Source organism: Moschus berezovskii, chromosome 3, assembly GCF_049115385.1.
Source record: "Moschus berezovskii isolate FMDL1 chromosome 3, NW_MosBer_1.0, whole genome shotgun sequence".
Classification (NCBI taxonomy): domain Eukaryota; kingdom Metazoa; phylum Chordata; class Mammalia; order Artiodactyla; family Moschidae; genus Moschus; species Moschus berezovskii.
The window spans coordinates 104,574,418-104,593,909 of record NC_142462.1 but is presented as its reverse complement, the minus strand read 5'-3'; the positions used below and the strand labels follow the sequence as shown (position 1 = coordinate 104,593,909).

Sequence of the window (19,492 nt, the reverse complement as noted above, 5' to 3'; positions counted from 1 at the left end):
CTAACTACAAGAAACGTTATGTGTGGTGAGTAGGTGGTAGATTCTGAAGATTGTTGCTAACCCAGGGCTCATCCTCTTTTGAGTCATGGATTCAGAGGATTGCTAGCAAGCTCTCAAATACTTCTGCTTTGTTTGATTTAGTGGATGGAACTGCAGGACTCATAGAAGCCTGTGAAAGGTTTTTCAGAACATGGATTAATTGAATAATCATTGAATCTTTTGAATATACTAGTCCCTTTGAGGAAGAAAGGCTATTTTACTGACGGAAGCCATTTGTAAGGGGCTTTTAAAAGTTTAAAAAGCCCAGTTACTGCAGTTACTGCCCATCTGTATTTATTTTAACTATCACTCCATCTTCTTGTGTGAAGGAAATGACGATATGGTTTCAACAAAGAAAAAGTTTTGCCAACTCTTTTTAACTGAAGAAACTTCATCCACGTGTTACTGCTAACTGGATTTTTGTCTTCCCGACTGTTCGCAAGGGGAAACTGCCCCATGAAGGACACTAACCCTTCTGGCAGTATCTGTGATGTGTCTCATTCAGAACCCGGTGGGCTCTCCACAGATGACTGACAGTACTTCTGTCTAGAGGGGAAAGAGAAGGAATCCAGTTACTGGAAACAGTGAGTGCAGCTTCAGAAACTGTTGTCTCTCCCGAGTGGAGAAGTTGTTTGACCTACTGACTCATTTCATAGGAATTGGGGAAAACAACCTAGTGTGGTTTTCATTGTTAGTCCTGGAGGATTCCAGAATCTCTGTGTCTGCAAATAAGATGAGCTGGAGAAAGGTAGGGGTGCCACTTGCTGTTCCTACTTGCCTGCTCTCCTAATGGAATTCAGTCCCTTGCCTCCAGACAAGTCCAGCCTGTTCCTGGGGATTCCCTTGTGTGGCCGTTCAATGGTGAGTACTGATGGCAGCAGTTTCTGATTTTTGCGGGTTTTTGCTTCTCAATTTCTAAAGGGCATTTCAGCCAAGGACACGTTTTAAAAAGCATTCTTTCTTGGCACATTTACACTTCAGTTTATATTGACCTGTAGAAAATACACTGGGTGCAGTGATAGTATAAAAGACAGCATAACCTGTAGACAACAGTGAAAGTGAAGAGTTGGGATTTATTTGCATAGAATAGAATTTTTCAGCTTGTTGACATGGAGGCAGTTTTGATTTTGACATATTTGTATTAAGTGATTTTGGGGGTAACTTATTTAAAACACAGGTATGGAAGGTAATAGTATATTCCAGCAGAAAATAATATAATTGCTAATAGTTAAGGCATACATTTTTGACTAGTAACATAATATTTATGTGCAGAGAAACTTGATTCATGGTGTTTTGGTTTTGGTTTTAAAGTCGCATTATCATATCAGCTAAAGGTATCAAAAGAGGACAAAGAAAATATGCTGAACTTGGATAAAAGTAGAAAGGTGTTTGAAGTGATTGATATTTGAAGTGTTAGTTAGATTTTGGCCTCTGTATAATCTCATGTATGATGGATCCACCAGATCACACCCTCAAGTAGCGGTCATTTAGTATAAAGTTATTAGCGAGTTTCTCATTCTTTTTGGGGATGGATGAGAAAAACGTTGACTTGGTCATGCTGGCACTGTTTATTCATTCTACTGCTTAATGTCTGAATGCCTTAGAGGCGGGCTTCTTAACCTTCCCACGGTGTATTAGGCCCCCTTGAGATTGTGATGGAAGCCATGAATCTTACCACACTCACACACAAACATTTGCCCACATTCTCCAGACTATTGCGGCCACAGTGACACTCGTCCGCCGGCCCCAGGTTAAGGACTCCACCAAGAGTGAGCCCTCACCGTGACTCTGCCATTCCCCAGCAAACACTGAGACTTAAAATAGGAGGCATCTAAGTTGAAAAGAAGTCATTCTCCATGGTCGCTGGTGGAGGGTGCAAAGTCCGAGAAAAGGAGGAAGAGTAGAGAATATGTCACTGATATTAAATAAACAAAGAGAATGATTAATATCAGAACCTCCAGACAGATACTCCAGAATCCCTAAATGTTTAACCTTGCATATTCATCAAGTACATTGTGAATTCCGGTAGAGACTTGAGGATTCAGTGTTCAACAGTCGAGGAGAGTTTTCTTGACATGTAATGAGACCTCTTTCCTTTCCTTTTTGTTTTCCATTGTGTGTGTTACCAAGCCAGGTGGGACTGCCAGTGTCTGAACCCCAGAAATATAAATATTAATAGTTGTAACAAACTAGAGAAACGATTCTGCATTAGCAGAAGGGATTTGCTGGGGTATATGTAAGGTAGTTTAGCTGAGTACACATAAAACACCACAAGAAAGATGATGTAGCCCTTCTTGCCCATCAACTAAATTTGTCAGTACTGTAAGGCTGACGTGGGAAAAAATAGACATGATTCTGGAGTGTATTAAAAGGAGTATGACATAAAAGGGTAAGAAAATAAGGCTTGTATTAGTCAGACTCATTCTCGTGTCCAACCTGAGTCAGATTTGAAAAAAGATTTTGGGTAATTGTGGAGAGCTCTGATATGCAAGCAACAGAAAGTTATATACTCTTCTAGCAAAAGATAAAGTAGCTGGAGGTTTTAGTCTCCAGAAGGCTAAAGGATTTCTTGCTAAAGGCCTTTAAGTAGTAACAGTTTGATTTATCTTTGTAGCACACTGCCTGCTTTCTGTGAATTGTGATACTTTGATGGCTGTCCTGTGTAGGCACATTTGTAACACTTACATGAGAGCTTCGGCAAGAATAAATAGATTCAAATAAAACCAGAGTTGTCAGGACATAAGGTATATAATAAATACACTTCTTTGTTGATTAATAGATAAGAAAGACTATCTCGATTGCCAAGATGATAAAGTAAACAAGTGGCTGAGGGAAGTTATGAAATCTTTGGTTGGGCTCTCTTTCAAGATGAAACTAGGGAATTTGTTTTAGGTGGCGGAAACATTTATTAATTCCTTCTACAAGCTCTGAGGACCTACTTTGCTAGATGCGCACAGTCTAGCTACAAAAGCAGATTCACAATGTATGATTTAGTGCTCTGGCTGCATAAAAATAGCATATGCGCGGGACCTTGAAACACTCAGCCGCCCTCCGTGAGTCTTCCTGATGGAGTGGCGTCCGAATTGATCCTTGAAGGACAGCCTTTAAGGAGTGAGCTGGACCAGGGAGGCAGGCATTGTGGTGAGGGCTTCAAGCAGGAGGAAGAGTGGATGCAGAGGAAGAGAGGGGGAAGAGAGGCTCAGAGCAGTAGGTACTGTGGAAGGTGTGGGGAAAGGAGCAAGAGAAGATGAAGCCGGAAGGGTCATTGATACAGGGATCTATCCCGCCGTGCCGTGTCAGCCTGAAGGTGTCCGTCTAGGAGGATAATGAGGCCAGGTGTGTGCACTTAAGACAGATCATGGGGCTGTCCTGAAGGGAGTGTGTGTGTACGTGTGTGTGTGTGAGTGTGTGAGTTGTGTGTTGGGGCAGGGGGGATGGGTTGGGCAAGAGGCAAGGAGACCAGATGGAATGAAAGCTCCTCTGGTTGTGCAGTGAAGTAATGATGAGGACACCAAGGGCAGTGGATTCCAGAGAGATTCGCAAGGTAAAAAAAGGGAAAAGGTGAAGTAAGGTTAGTGGCTTAGGTTATTAAGTGGTATCGCTCACCACAGAATGGAATCCGAGAGGAAAAACAGGTTGGAGGGGAAGACAAGGCGGCATTTGGACGTGTGACAGTCGCATGGATGGACAGGCGGAGGTGTAAGACCCGAGCAAGCACCAAGGTGGTTTCTATGGGGTTGGACCTTGAAATGTGGGTTAGCAGCAACAGCCTAAAGTTGGTTGTGGTCTTGACTTGTGTGAAGACTTGTTTCTATAGTAGATCAATCTTTTAAATTGTGTATACGGTATTTAAAAGTTTTTCCTGAAACTTCTTTTAAACTGTAGAATAAAATAGAGAATAAATACAAATTTTCTTCTGATTCCATCACCCAAAGTTCTGTTAATATTCACATATTTTTATTTCCTTGCAGTATTTTCCAGAACATGCACACGTACGCGCATGCACACGCACACACACACACACACACACAGTTCCAAGAGCAGCATCGTTCTGTACAGGCATTTTTATATCCCACATTAAATGTACATTTTTCTCCATGTGCTTTAAAATGCTTTAAAAACATTTTTAATGGTGCATTGTTCTCTAATTTGGGAGTATTCAGTTTGCTTCCATTTTTTTTAAAGCCATCTTAACATTACAATAATTATCCTTTTCTAAGTATAAAACTTTTAATTATATCTTGAATCTTCCAGTAAAGTTTTTTTTAATAATTGATTCTTAATAATATAGTTTACAATATTTTATTAGTTTCAGGTGTACAACATAGTGATTCAAAATATTTATAGATTATACTTCTCTTAAAGTTATTACAAAATAATGACGATATTTGCCATCGCCTTGTGCTGTATAATGTATCCTTGTTACTTCTCTATTTTATGAAAGGTAGTTTGTGTCTCTCAATCCTATACAACTATCTTGCCCCTCCCCCTTCCCTCTCCTCACCAGTACCCACTGGTTTATTTTCTGTATCCATGAGTCTGTTTCTTTTACTATACATATTCGTTTATTTTATTGTTTTAGATTCCACATGTAAGTGGTAATATACGGTGTTTGTCTTGCTCTGACTTATCTCACTGAGCATAATACTCTCTAGGTTCATCCATACTGTTGCAAATGGTAGAATTCCATTCTTTTTTATGGCTGAGTAGTATTCCATTGAATATATGTATGTGTATATATGGGTGTGTGTGGGGGGGGTGGGGTGTGTGTGTGTGTGTGTGTGTGTATAGCCCAGACATCTTCTTTATCCATTCATCTGTTGATAGACACTTCGGTTGCTTTCACACCTTGGCTTTTGTGTATAGTGCTCTGTAAACATTGGAGTACATAGATCTTCTTGAATTAGTGTTCTTATTTTTTATTTTTTTGGATATATACCCAGGAGTGCAACTGCTAGATCATATGGTAGTTCTGTTCTTAGATTTTTTGAGATACCGCCATACTGTTTTCCATAGTAGTTGCACCAGTTTACATGCCCAACTGTGTACGAGGCTTCCCTTTTCTCCACATCCTTCCCAAAATTTGCCATTTGTAGACTTTTTGATGATAGCTATTCTGACAGGTGTGAAGTTCTATCTCGTTGTTGTTTTGATTTCCTTTTCTCTAGTAATTAGCGATGCTGAACATCTTTTATGTATCTGTTGGCCATCTGTAAGTCTTCTTTGGGAAAAATGTATATTTAGGTCTTCTACCCATTTTTTTAGTCAAGTTGTCTTTTTGAAGTTGAGTTGTATGAGCTGTTTATATGTTCTGAATATTAACCCCGTATCAGTCCATATCATTTGTGAATGTTCTCTCCCATTTAGTAGGTTGCTTCTTTGTCTTTTGAACGTCCTTTGCTGTGACAGTAGGTAACCTGTACGTGTGTCTTGGACAAATTTTCAGGGATTTCCTTAGGATAGATTCCTTGCTATGAACTTAAGTCAGAAGAGCTGAACTCTTAAAGATTCTTGTTATCCTTTGCCTGTTTGTTTTCTGGAAAAATTTATATCAAGTTACACACAGTTTTATCTGTTTTTAAATCTTTAGGCAAAAACATTACATTATTTTTGGTTGATTTATTCAACAGCTGTTTGATGAGTACTCTGTGTCAGGCATGTGGCATTTTTATTGGATGTCAGTAAAGTTTACCTTCTTTATGTGCTGATTAGTCTGTTATTTACTTTTGTAAATGTTCGTTTCACATCCATTACCAACTTTTCTACTGGGGTGTAATTGTCCTATAATGCATTTGAATTGTTCTGTAATATATTTAGTCTTTTATGTGTATTTGACATTTGTGGCAAATATTTTTCCCAACTTCTTTGATTTTTTATTTTGCTTATGATTTTTTGAGATATAGAAACTTTGCATTTTATTTAGCTGAAAATGAAATGATTTTTGTCTATTCTTTTTTTTTTCCCTTGTGACTTCTGTTACCTTGGGCTTTGGAATTCCTTCCCACCATAAATATTCATCTAATCAGAAATTTTAAAAAATATTTTTTATATAAAATCCACCAAATGGATCCGGATGGATTTTTTGACAAAGTCAATCCCTCAACATTGTGTGCAGGGTCGTCTACATTTCCCCAGTTGATTTTTGGTGCTGCTTTTATTTTATATTTCAAGAGCTTGTACTATTAAATAGAGCTGTAGGAGTCCATGAGTTTTGGTGGATATTAGCACCCAAGTGAGGGTTATGAAAATACTTTTAAGCTAGCATATTTTTTTTAAAATTAAAGTCTAGTCCATAAAGGTATGATATAAAAACATCTTGATCTACACAGGACAGAATGATCCAGATTATATGCTGGCCAACCTATCAGTGAGCCAGATCACAGCTGGCCAAGGATTGGTGTACAGAGAAAAGTGTTTGCATTTTGAAAATTTGCTTTGAGGTTTAAAAAATTCCTGCTGCTGCTGCTAAGTCGCTTCAGTCGTGTCTGACTCTGTGCGACCCCATAGACGGCAGCCCACCAGGCTCCCCTGTCCCTGGGATTCTCCAGGCAAGAACACCGGAGTGGGCTGCCATTTCCTTCTCCATAAGCTAGCATCTTATTGTAAAAAAATCTCACACAGCAAAGCTGAAAGAATTTTACAGTTAACCCCCGTATATATCCCAACTAGATTGTGCAATTAATATTTTACCACTCTTTCCTTTATCGTCTACCTGTTCATGTGATAACTTTTATACCTCCTGAATCATTGTTTGAATTCAAATCTGGGACTCAAAGACATTTTATTTCATTCTGGTTTTTTTCTGTAATTTGTAGGTTTGATTTCTAGAATCCCATGGACAGAGGAGCCTGGTGGGCTGTAGTCCATGGTGTCTCAAAGGAGCTGGACACAACTTGGCAACTAAACAACAGGAAGCTTTTAGCAATTTATATTAATACAGTAAAATAGTGAACATCCTAATAGATACCAAGAGAAACTGCCTGGTTTGTTTTGGTCCTTTAATTTCATAAATATAGTTTGCCCTGTCGGGATTATGATGGTCATTCACATCACGATGGGTGTGTTTTTCGAACACCGTCCTCTGTGAGCTCCGTCTTCCACTACAGTTGCTTTTTGTTCTTTCGGCTGGAACTGCAAAGGGACAGAAAGGCCACTCAGTAGACGCTGAGATGCTGGTGGAAGTGTGTGGTGGATGGGCCTTGGCAGAGCTGGTGAGGGGGCTGGCTGGGCCGCAGTGGGATTTGAGGGACGGCGCTTGCCGGAGTTGGCCACTTCCCTGAGTGGCTGCCATCAATCAGTCTCTGCCACCGGAGTCCTCAGCATGCAGGTCGCTTTGCCCTGTCCCAGACCCACCCTCCCAACATTCGTCTTTGAGTGTCCCTGGTTCACGGCAAGTGATCAGAACAAATAAACCTTAGGTCAAGGAGCTTAGCCACCTCTTTTCCAGCCTAAATGATGAGCACCTTAAATTCCCTTGGTTTTTGGTGCTTGATGGCATCCCAGCTTAGAGGTGGGTTTGCAGCCATGTCCTCACTGCAGACTGATATACAGCACCTGCCTCTTGAGGCAGCGTACAAGTAGCTGATGGAAAAAGGCACAGCCTGCATTAAAAGACTGCCTCATGGTCACCACTAGACATTAACTGTCGTTTCATTTTTGTACTGTTTCTTTTTTCCCCATCCAGGCTTCAATTTTCTGTCTGTAAAATGTTGATTTTATTAGATTATATAGAAGTGTTTTTTTTTTTTTTCTTCTTTATCCTAAACCTGCAATTTTAGCCTAGAACACTGAGTGTAGGTTAGTATTCACCTCTTTCTCAGAAATCCGGGAAGACAGGTCTGTCCAGGCTGTTAAGACCCTGGATGAAGCTCATCAGACTCTGGATCTGGGGCTAGAATTTTAAAGCCATTAGCTCCTCTGAAAGGAATGAGAGGGCATTCCTGAGACCGGGCAGCGGGGGAAAGCCTTACTCACAGGAAGCTTGTTAGCTGACTAGCTGCTTACAGAGCACGCTCCCGCCCAGACCTCCTCCGGGATACTCACCCTGCGGTCCAGTGTCACCTTTGTCCTGAATTCTCTGCTTGTAGCCGATGATGCGATAGTATTTTAGAAGCCTAGCCAACCAGTGCTTTGAAATGGAAAGATAGCCATACTGAAAAAAATGTAACACAACCTAAGTTAATATTCTAGTAATACCAGTGTTCAGAAGAGGCATCCTATTTGAGTGAATTTTCAGAGGGAAAGAAAAGTAAAGTTTTTCCCTTGCCACTGTCCCCTCTCACCTTTACTCTCCAGCAAGACTCAGCGTGTTGCTTCCCAAAGTTGCCAGGCCATTTCCTGTTGCCCTGCCTTTGAACATACAGCTGCCCCACCCCTACCCCATGCCCACCTCCCCAGTGCCACTGTACCCCACCATGCTCACCGCTCCCAGCCCAGTGTTGCTTACAGATATCCAGATACTGAAGTAGGGAGTTGATTGGGCTTTCATTAATTTGCCAGGAGCAAGGGAGGGTAGTTACAAAGCACCACTCTAACCTGTTATTTTCTGCGCTATTAAAATGTAAAGCAGACCGATGAAAGAACCTGCTCTCCCCACCAGTCATCAGCAGGCTGTGCAAGGGGTTTGTGAATCGTCTTCTGAATCCACAGCTAGTTTTAAAATCTAGCTTCTGGGCTTGGTCTGCAGGAAATACGACCGTGAGATCATAAATGCTATGGAGGGAGTATGAAGTTATTTACCAGGTCCTATAACGTTAGCACTGGGACTCCTGTGTAAGCTGCCTTATTAAGTGGGTTACACCTGTTTGGAACCTTAGTATCCCCAAAGGGGTTAACATGTCAAAAATATAAACAGCTTTAAAATGAGTCTAAATGCAATTATAAAGTTTTTAAGCATGAGATTTGGGTACATTCACAGGCAATGGGATTATATAACACGTTTGTAAGGAAAATAAGATCTGGGGGTACATCCTTAACTTTTAAGATAGGTATCTTGAGAAAAAGCTCATGAAACACTATGGTGTTACTCTCGGGGATTTAAAAACAACAGAGAGCACAGAAACACTGTTTTAGATAGATTGGAGATATTTTCCAAGATGGAATCTTTCACTGATTTAATTGAGAGCCCTCTCAGATGAAACTGAAATACCACCACGGTGATGATGACGGTGTCAGTTAGCTGTGACCTAAACTGTACCAGCCATGACTAACCCGGGATTCCAGGACACTGCGGTTGTGTTTCCTGTCGCCTCAGTCTTCCGGGAGCAGGATTAACAGGGATAAGTCATTTCTGTGTTCAAGTCTCTAATTTTTCATTCATGGAAACAATAGGTGAGAATAGACCTGACCCAACACAGGTTTGAGAGATCTGTACTACTAACATCAGTAGCTAACAGTTAGCTGGGCACTGATTATCAGGCACTAGGCGGAGTATTTTACTTGGTTGTCTGTTTTAATAAACAATCCTATGTGGCAGGTGCTGTTACTGTACCCATTTTATAGATAGGAAACTGAGGTGCAGAAAGGTTTTTATCTCCCAAGATTGTATAGGTAGTGAGTGCAAGATCCAGGATGGAATCACAGCAGTCTGGCTCCTAAACCCAAGCTCTTAATTTGTATCCTATTCAGTTTCCACAAACAACTCATATTTTGGAGGTACTTTTATTCTTTGGGGCTGCTCAACTTCATTTAGTCCATTATCTTCCGTGGTGCTTTTAATGTATTTGGGAGGATGAATGCAGCCCCCAAAGCTGGGCATTTTCATTCCTAACCTTGCTCTGGATCACCTGGTTGCAGCTTGTTATTAATGATGCATGTTACCACAACACGGCCCTATGGCTCCAGCAAATGCGCTGTTGGTTAAAAGAGAGTAGTCTGTCCAAAAAAGGGAATTAACAAAGCAGTCATCCCAACTACCAAAAAAAAACAGTGTGGTTGGCTCATGAGGAATCCCTTTTTCTTTTATCATTGGAAGTGAATAGAAACTCATTAATACTGTGCCTTCCAGTAAGTTCAAACCCTATAATTTAAGCACACTCTCAGGACCCAGAAATCTGTTGTCTTCTGAGACTATTATTGTTTGGTTGACTGCCTACATACTGCCTCAGCTGGTGGGGAGCTGGTTTTCCACTGTTGTAGCACAAAGGCCCTTCGTGTATTGGTCTCATCTTTTGGCACTACCCCATCCTTCCCCCCATGGTCTCCGATCCATGTGCTCTGCATGGAAGCTCTTTCCTTCCCTCTCTTCCTAGTCAACCACTACTGTTCCCTTCAGATGAAGCCTTCTTCAGGCAGCCTTCCTTGACTGCTCAGGACCAGGTCAAGTGCCCCAAATGCTTCCACAGGGCCCTCTGCTTACTTCTTCGTGCACATGTTATATTAAGTTCTAACTTCCTGTTTCTTGTCTGTCTTTTCTGACTGGAAAAGCTGGCCCTGTAAGGGCCAAGATTGGTATTGTTTACTTTTGGATAGGGGCTTCCCTGGGGGCTGAGTGTTAAAGAATCTGCCTGCCAATGCAGGATTTGCAAGTTCGACGCTTGATTCGGGAAGCTCTCCTGGAGAAGGGGATGGCAAGTCATTCCAGTATTCTTGCCTGGGAAATCCCGTGGACACAAGAGCCTGGCAGACTGCAGTCCATGGGGTTGCAGAACAATTGGACAAAACTTAGCGATTAAACAACAACTTTTGAATAGAAACCCTGACACACAGGATAGTGCCTGACACAACAGATGCTCTGCAAATGTTCGGATGAGAGACAGGTAGAAAAAACATACGTGGTGATAAGGGAAACTAATATACAGTACCTAGTGGTTACAGCTCATAAGGCACATCTATGGTTTTACTGCACTGAATGCTCATGGCAACACGGGAAAATCAATTTCTTTAACCCCTTTGCACTGATGTGGAAACAGGAGCTTACCCCTGTGCATATACGTGGTTAGTAGGTGGGAAAGCCAGGACTTGAGCTTAGGTCTCTGACCCCACACCTTATGCTCTAATATACCACGTGAATATCCCAAGGCTAGTCTTAACACAGCTGTTAGACTCTGTAACAAAGCAGCGTGCCATTCTTGCCCTAACCAAGTAGATCAGAGGGAGAATCGACGGGTTTTAATTTCTCTTGCTTGCCTCCTTGGCATCCTCCTACCCCACACCCTCACCTGCGTTTCCAGTGAAAGCCTTCCAGTGACTTGTGCCAGATCCTTTCCAAATTTCAAGGTGTTGACGGTGAATCTTTTGTTTGCAGACCAGGCCGGCTGCTGGCCTTATTTGGGGGAGCTTTTGGAAAAAATGGCTGACAGTGGGAGTTCTGCTAAAGTCCTTAAGCACACTGAGTAAGAGCCTGGTGTATCAGGGAGTAAGAAAAGAGCAGGGTGGGAGGTGTGTGTGTCAGGGGGGAGGGGTCTGGGAACCGAGAAAGTGAGCACGGGGCTGGTTCGCTCGGTGAGTCAGAGGTTGTTGAGCGACTGCTGGCTGGGGTGGGCTGGGTAATGAACCATTTGAACAGACCTTAATATCAAATGGGGGTGTTCTTCCCAGGCCTGCGAGGCAGGAGCGGTGGGGTGGCAAGCAAGTGAATTGGCAGCATCTTGGACACACAGAGCTTAGGTATGACTGACTCACCTGGAATGCAGGGCCTGTGTCATTTCCATAAGCAGGGAACCCGTGGAATACAACAAAGTCAGAGGAGGAGAGAGAGATTCGGGGCAGCACTCCCTAAATTTGAAGAGTTGAGGATTTAATACTGAGCCCTGCTCTGTTCTGGGTACTGCTGGGAATGTTGTCAAAAGGAGGAATGTTTGATTGCACACAGATTAATTTCACCACCACGACAGAACATTAGGCATTCTCCTTCAGCAGTGGTCTGGAGTGTTAGTTATGGACGCCTCCTTTTGTACCTGGTTATACACAGTGAGAAGCCATCCCGGCATTTACTGTGGTTTCCCTGGGGGCTGGGCAAGGTCAGGATGAGGTGGAGATATGGCTGGAGGTACCTTCTCCAGGACATTCAGAGATCAGAGCGGCTTGAGGAGGTCAAGGCAGGCTCTTTAAGTCAACAAAGATTTCTTGAGCGTGCCAGGCACTGATCAGCACAGAGGATAGTGACCTCTGTCGCCATGGAACTTGAATAAATGCCCAGAAAAACAGCCTATTAAAACCCAGGCTCCCTGAGACCAGGGGAAATGTGCTGTGATGAGACGGAGCCTTCCCTTCATGTGGTTTGCTGAGGAGGTGATTTCCGAGGTGAGAACTGGAGGATGAGAAAGGAGTGTGTCTATGGAGGCACTGGGGGGCGGGTTCCTAGCACAGAGAGCAGCACATTCAAGAGCTCTGGAGTAGGGGAGAGCCTGGCCTTTGAGGATCAAGAAGGCTGGTGTGGCCCAGGTGAGGGAGGGGCAAGCAGGCGGGGCCCCTCGGAGGCCTCCAGCTTGATCTGTCTCTGCTCTGGAAGACGTCCACCCCAGAGGTCTCAGGCACATGGCCAGTGAGCCCCAGAAGTGTCCCCAGCCCAGGCCCCCAGGCTCTTAGGAGAGCCTTAGTCCCCAGAGGGCTGCCTGCCACTTCCCTGTTCTGTCACTGCCACTTGTCCAGGGGATCTACAGCAGATGCAGATTTTAGTGAAACCAGTAGTCATGTCAGGCGCCCCAAAGTGTGAGAATATGCCCACGGGACTATAAAGTGACTTGACATGGAAATGGCTTTAAAACAGATGATCTGCCTGCCCTACTGTGGTCACGCGTGCCAGTCTTGTGAGCAGGAAGACAGCCAGGCGGCAGGATTAAAACAAAACTCCTGGTCAGTTCTGTGAAGTGCAACCTACATTCTTGGCCCCCGAGGTTCTTGGGCAGGTGGTCTGCTGATTGGGTGGAGCTATTTCCTGGAGATGGGGTGGGGGCGGGCAGGTTCTGACTCTAAACCTTCTCTGATCTGAGGTCTGAGCCTCCCCAGTGAGCAGCCTGGCTGCCTCCTGCAGGCGAGTCCCTCTCCCGAGTTCCGAGTGGGCAGGAAGGGTTCCTCTGTGCTGCGGCGAGGTCAGGGTAGGCCTCTGGCCGCACAAACCCTTCCCTTTTTCTGAACCTTTCCCTCTTTCTCAGTGCCTTCGCTCTTTGAATCACCTCTCCCCCATTTTAGCAGAAATGAACTTCGAACTCACTTGGGGGGTGGGGCAGGGCCAGGAGGAAGAGAGTGCTCTGCAGTGTTGTGTAAACACTGGTTCCTGATCCTTCTCCTCTTTAACTACCTGTAGGGACAGGTGGACACGGAGAAGCTGCTGGCAGGAAGAGCTGATTGTTCTCAAGGTTGTGGGTTGTGCAATAGAGCAGACGAGCTTTGAAGCCACAGGAGGTCAGAGCAGCTTGACCATGCGGCATATTACACAGAAGTTTCCCTTTATATGAGATCCTGTTTGCTTGACTCTCATCAGGAGTGCCAACACTTAGCTGGATCTCCGCTAGTCTATAGTTCAAGGAAGTGGTTTCCTTTAAAGGGCTTTACCTGCAAAATTGAGATGCCAGGCTGGAACAGCTGGCTACCCTTGGCATCTACATTTTAACAGAATGTTGTTATATCCTAGCCTGTAACTTTGTATTCGAACGCATAAGAAAGAAAAACATAAAAAGAGAAGGTCCTGCCTTCTTTATCCAGTTACGAAGTGGAGGTAGACAGTGATGTAATAGGTTCTGTGGACCAGGCTGTGCTGAGCTGGCGTCTAGGACAGTGACCAGACGGACAAGAGCAGAAGAGGAAGATATTTTTAGCCGGTCAGGGCTGCTTCGAGACATAGGTTTCCCCCCAACCCAGTACGTCCAGTGGGAGGTTCCCTGCCAGGCATACTTGCTTTGGTTCACTTCACTTCCATGTCATGTTTTCAAATATTCATGAGGCCTGGTGGGCTGCCGATTTTACAGAGCAGCTTTGAAACCCACACAGTTCAGGCCTGAGTCTGTGACGCGGCTGGAGGGCCTCTTGGAGGACTCTGTGTCCCCCCACCCCCCACCCCCCAGGGACCAGTGTCTTCCCTCCCACATGCAGTGTTCTCTCGAAATCAGGGCCAGGAGACATAGTTCACTCTTTTTCTCTTTTCCTCTATCGAGGTAATTCAGGCACGCCTGGAAGTTCTGAGAACAACATGCCCATCTACATGTGGGTTCTTAAAATTCTGGGTGAGCCGATTTAAACCGCTGGCAATGGTACATCAACGGGAAACTTCAGTGAGGTTATAAATCAAGTACAACTTAAGAATAAGTGAGAACAGGAGGGGCTCCTACCTGGGATAGACTGGCTGTCTCTGGAATCACTGCAGGCTGCAGGGCTTCTGTGTGTAGTAAGGGAGGTATAGGTCAATTTCCACACATGGGCTTGGGCCTCTTTGGTAAAACCTTCGCTCGGCTGGTCATTGTTTGGATTGAGGGCCGGCTGGTCTCTCCATCCACGTGAGCAAGCGGTGGCAGTAAGAGCACGGAAGGCACCACGCGCCGTGCGGGGAAGCGCTGCCAGGGCTGGGCGGCCAGGCCCTGTCTGTCCCCTGCCGTCGCCAGCCCCTGGGACAGTGTATGGCCCACAGGCCCTGAAGTCAGGCTGCTGGGGTCTGCAGCCCGCTTCTGCCACTTGCTAGCTGTATGACTCTGCACACATTAAGGTTACATAATATCTCGGTGCCCAAGGCTCCCATCTGTCAAATGGGAACAGTACCCATCTCACAGGCTGCTGTGAGTCCTCAAGGGGTTAACATGTGTGGCATGCCTGCAAGGCAGTCTGCCGTTCCTGGGAGGGATCCATCACACTGGTTCTAGTGATGGAGCCTCCTTCTTTCTCCTACCTCTTCAGGCACATGGACCAACGTGGTCACAAGAGCCAGTCAGAGCAAGTGATGACCAGGAAAGCTCTGAGGTGGGGTCCCGGAACCCCTTGGTGCCCACGTCCCTCACCGGCTGGTTACACAGCAGCCCTTACTAGCCCCCACCCCAAGGAGAAACTCAGCCCCACACAGAGCCCAGGCCCCAGAAGCTCCCACAGGTGACTGACTGCACAAGGGACCCGGGGCCTCGGTAGGCAGCGTTGCTGACCTGGGCACGGCACTCCTGGGCCTGCTAAGGCCCCAGACTCATGTGCCCGTTCCCTGCCGTTTCGAGGGTCACTGTCAGACTGGGTCATGGGGGCTAGACTCTTTACTAGCTAGTTCTCCTTGGTGAAAACCCTTTCATTTAAACTTTTCCTTCTCAGTCTACATTGTTTCAGACTCCCAGCACACTTCCTGGCCTGGCTTCCCTTCAGATACCCCAGTGAGAGCCAAGACCACCGGTTTTCATGCTGACACCCCCGCAACCCCATCCCCCAAATCACCTAATACTCTGTGGTTTCTGCAAGAGGTTCTCAATGGGAGAAGGTTATATTTATGGGGCAAGTTCAGAGAACTTATGTCTACTCTTCAAAATGGACTTAGCAGCTCTGCCTTATGTGGTGGGGAACCCCGTTCATTTAAGTTGGGGGTTCCATCCAGTATCTACTAGGAATTACATCTCTAAAGGCTGCCTGGGCAGGACAGTCTGGTATCCCTCGCTAGAGACCTGGGGTTTGTCAGCGGACATCTACGAATCCAGAGGGTGCTAAACAGGTGAGCAGTCTGGGAAGAGAAAGCCAGGTTGAGGGCAGATGAAGTTCTGCTGATTGTTTTGTAAGTCACAAACCTGAAGATTTGGGAGATCTCTGAGTAAGGAAAAGAACCACCCTAAATAGATAAGTGTCTCAAATTGACTTTTACAAGGAACTGAACTGAGAATGGTAAACATTTTTCATCACTAAAATTGTTCATCCAAAGGCCTGGAAAAGGCCAGCCACTTCTTGTGGTCAAACTTCAGAGCTCCCAACCTGGGAATTCTCTCCATTCATCCTGGAGGGACTGGCCTTGAATGGCTGTCTGAGGCTGCCCCCTTCTGGCTAGCATCAACAGTGCGTGTGTAACCTGTTGCTGCAATACTCTGCAAATACTCTCTGAAATACTGTTGTTTTAAAGGTTTTTTAAAAGACTTTTCTCAGGTGCTGTCTCTCTACACATATCACTCCATATCCAGGGCTTAACCATTCTGCTTTGGCATCTACTTTTGTCCCCTTTTGACTCCAGAGTCACTACTTTCAAATAAGCTGTTCCGTGGCCTCCCAACTGATCTTTCAGAAATGTGAATCTGATGTCTTTCTCCTACTCAAAGCCCTTTAATGGCTCCTTCTTTTCCAGGTTCCAGCACCAGCCTCAGAAGATCCCCAAGGCCCACTTCACTGCCCCGGACTGCGTTTCTACCTGTGCTCCACTGTCTTCCTCACCTGTTCACCTGCTAATACATGTGCATTCTGAAGAGTCATCTCAGGTATCACCTCCTCCAGGGAACCCCCTGCCTTAGATTAGATGATATAATGTAATGTAATAAGAGGGAGGAGGGAAGTGGGGAAAATGTGAGCACACTGTGTTAGAACCAGGTCTCTTCTTCCTCTCCCACAAGACGCGAGCTACCTGAAGGGGAGACTTTCTCTCTGTGTCACCATGTCTGGCTGTCACTGTTGTCACCACTTACAGAAGGAATAAGGGGAGGCAGAATAAAAGCAGGCAAAGACCCAGGTCACCGACTGTTCCTCCTGGGCCTGGTGGAGCTTGGGAAAGAGCTCAACTGAACTCCAGGCCGAGAGTGAAGGCGCAGCAGTCAGGGTGGATGGAAGGAAGCCTTGCCTCACAGAGCAGCTGGCTAAACTCTCCTTCCTGCCCGCCCTCCAGATTGCACAGCAGGACCCACCCACCTGTACTGCACACCCTTTTTGACACGTACCCTGAGTACTATCCAGAGTCTAGGACTCAAGAATTATTTCCTGATGGACTTAATTACTTATTTAGCAGGCGATGTGGCAAAAGCACATCCTGGAGTGTCTGTTAAATCAACTGTACTTGTATTAAAAAAAAAAGACCAGGGAAGAAAAAAAAAAAAGGACATGTGTTACTGTCTCTCTGTGGGTATAAGGCGTTGTGCTGGCCACTGTGGGCCGTCAGAGGGAAGGCCTTCTTCTGAGCCTGTGTGGGGCTGACTGTCCAGCCGGGGAGAAAACAGAGCATGCAGGCCACATCAGGGATGAGATAGCCGGGGTGACCATGTCACAAGGCAGCATGTGATTAATTGCCAAACAAATGGCTCAAGAATGTGGTGGTGATTAAACATGATAACGTATGTCCAAGTGCCCCACCCCTCAAGACTTCCGAGCCCAGCGGGCCCTGTCGTCTGCCTCTCTCACCCAGGAGTAACCCCGCTGATGCATTTCATACAAAATAGGTACTCAGCCAGTCGGGCCAAGTCCTTCAAGCTCAGATCCCGGCCCCCAGCGCCCCCTACCTTTGAACTCAAAGCTGCAGAGATACTCAAGAGAATGTGCCATCTTGTTTCTGAACAACCCACCTCCCTCCCTTGTCCAACCTTGTCCCTCCTTTAAAACCCTCCTCTTCCTTTAAAACTCAGCCTAGAGTTCCTCCATAAAGCCTGCTGAGCCTGCAGAGCTTCTTGCTTGTGCTGGACGGCAATGCGCACGTGAATCTGTCCTGCGGCAGAAGGAGGGAGGGAGGTAAGCTCCTGCCACAGGGTCCTGTCTTTTCTCCTCACACACTGAGCACATGTCCCTTAAGTGTTTGTCATTGACCGAAACGCATCAGAGACTGAGTACACATTGGTTGGTTTTGCAGTTGAGACCTAAGTGCTGGTGAGTGCAAAAGGTGACATGCCCAAGTGGTCCAGGGAGGCTGCGTAAAGTAGGGAAGGTTGATCTGGACCTTAAAGGTTCAGTTCAGAGAACAGGCAGAGAACAAGGAGAATCCAAGGTGGGATAGCTCTGTGTCTGACTGCTGGCAGCCCAATCGGCCTCTCAAAACAGAAACACAGAGGAGAGGGAGCGAGCCCTGCAGAGCAGAGTGGTGGGGGCAGCTTATTTTAGCTGGGGCAGAGGGTTTACCTAAAGGAAGTCAGGAGGATGCCCTGGAGGAAGGATGGGCGTAAGTGATGGAAGGTGATGGAAGGACTTCAAATGCAGTGGGGGTATCTTGCAGCAGTGGGCACCCGTTATTACTTGTGAAAACCATGGTGATCTGATCAAAGTGGTGTTGAAAGTGGGAGCTGCCCCATGGCCCTCCCTTCATTTTGACACCATGGCCCGAGGCCCACCATCTCGGTGGTGACAAAGATGGGAAGCCCCTCCACACACACACAGTCTTACCTGGAAACGCTGGATTTTCTGTAAACAAAGGCTCTGCTTCCGGCACTGCCCTTGACCTGGCTCTGAGCTGTTGATTCTTTGAGTCCATTCAGCTCTGCCCTGTCCCTGTACCCTCGCGACTGGCAGTGACCCAGAAGGTGGCAGCGCCCCCGCAGCAGGTGGCCTCCAGAGCTGAGTCACCACCCTGGGAACAGTGCCCTGGCGAGGCCGGCCCAGGCAAACCGGGAGGTCTCCACCTCGCCTGGCTCTGCAAGGCTCTCGGCACCATCGGTGCTGCTGAGAAAGGGATCCTTTATGCATCCTGAGTGTCATCAAGCTGATAGGAAAAGTGAAATAGAGGCCACAGAAGACCAAAAAGGAAACTGTCCTGATGGTCGTTTCTGGCTGGTGTCTTTGGCAAAGCGCAAAGAGTTTTTCTCAACAGTTACAGGGGCTGTGGTTTTTTTAATTGAGCAGACACAAATTATCCATTCCATCTTCAGGAATAGAATGAAGAGGTTTTGAAAATGTTGGTTTAAGATTCTGTTTGACCTTGTACAGTAAGAGAGCTCAAGGAATAAAATGACATGGAGTGATAGGGTACCTAAAGCTGCCAGTATCCTCAGAAATGAGCAAATGAGGTTTAGGGTTTTTTTTTTAAGTTTTCTATATCATTCATAGATACTCTGGTGGATGTTGTTTTTAAAACTTACGGTGCTTTCATTTCATCCCAGAGAAGATAGAAATGCAGTGTTGCTCTTGAAAGGAAGGGGTTTTTTTTTTTTTTTTTTTAAAGTCTGACTTGTTTACTACACCAATGAATAGAGATGACCTCAGTCTAAAAAAAACAAGTTAACCATAATCTCACTCCTTGCCTGGCAAAATAAGCCTTTATCAAGTAGCGAGAGAAGTGCAAGTCTGACCACCAAGTCGTCATTTCAGCTGATTAGATTTTCCAAAAGACAAAAACAGAAGGCTCTCTACATGTTCACAACCGAACAATGGCTCTTGGGAAATACTCCCAGCTTACTCAGTTCCTATAAGGCCATGACAGGTCTGGTGACAATTAATCAGACAGCTGACCAAATGCAAAAGTGCTACACGGTTAACTGTGTTGTGACCACTGAGCTTGCACAGTCAGGGACCACATCTCTGGCTTTCCGAGTATGCAGTTCTTTAACTGAAAAAGTTTAATTTTTTACACTTTGGACATCGTGAGCCTAGTTATTCTCTA

The 19,492-nt window shown here is 45.4% G+C and overlaps 2 long non-coding RNA genes across 21 annotated transcripts in view; one reads left to right on the top strand and one right to left on the bottom strand.

Moving 5' to 3' along the window:
* Positions 1-19,492, top strand: part of LOC148778391 (uncharacterized) — a 222,511-nt gene that overhangs the window by 188,141 nt on the left and 14,878 nt on the right. For 17 of the 18 annotated variants that reach the window (XR_016037063.1, XR_016037059.1, XR_016037069.1 and 14 more), the window contains one exon: positions 16,271-16,400. This is a non-coding gene — a long non-coding RNA (uncharacterized LOC148778391). Of the gene's footprint in view, positions 1-16,270; positions 16,401-17,531; positions 17,635-19,492 lie in introns of all 18 variants that reach the window. The other variant, XR_016037060.1, reaches the window with a different exon arrangement.
* Positions 7,012-18,395, bottom strand: LOC129552654 (uncharacterized). 3 transcript variants are annotated; one of them, XR_008685282.2, is made up of 4 exons: positions 18,280-18,358; positions 14,307-14,579; positions 8,083-8,191; positions 7,012-7,170 (listed from the first exon to the last, which is right to left on the bottom strand). It is a non-coding gene; the product is annotated as an uncharacterized LOC129552654 (long non-coding RNA). The 3 variants fall into 3 exon arrangements; XR_008685280.2 differs by lacking the exon at positions 14,307-14,579 and having other exon boundaries at positions 18,280-18,395; XR_008685281.2 differs by lacking the exon at positions 18,280-18,358 and having other exon boundaries at positions 14,307-15,361.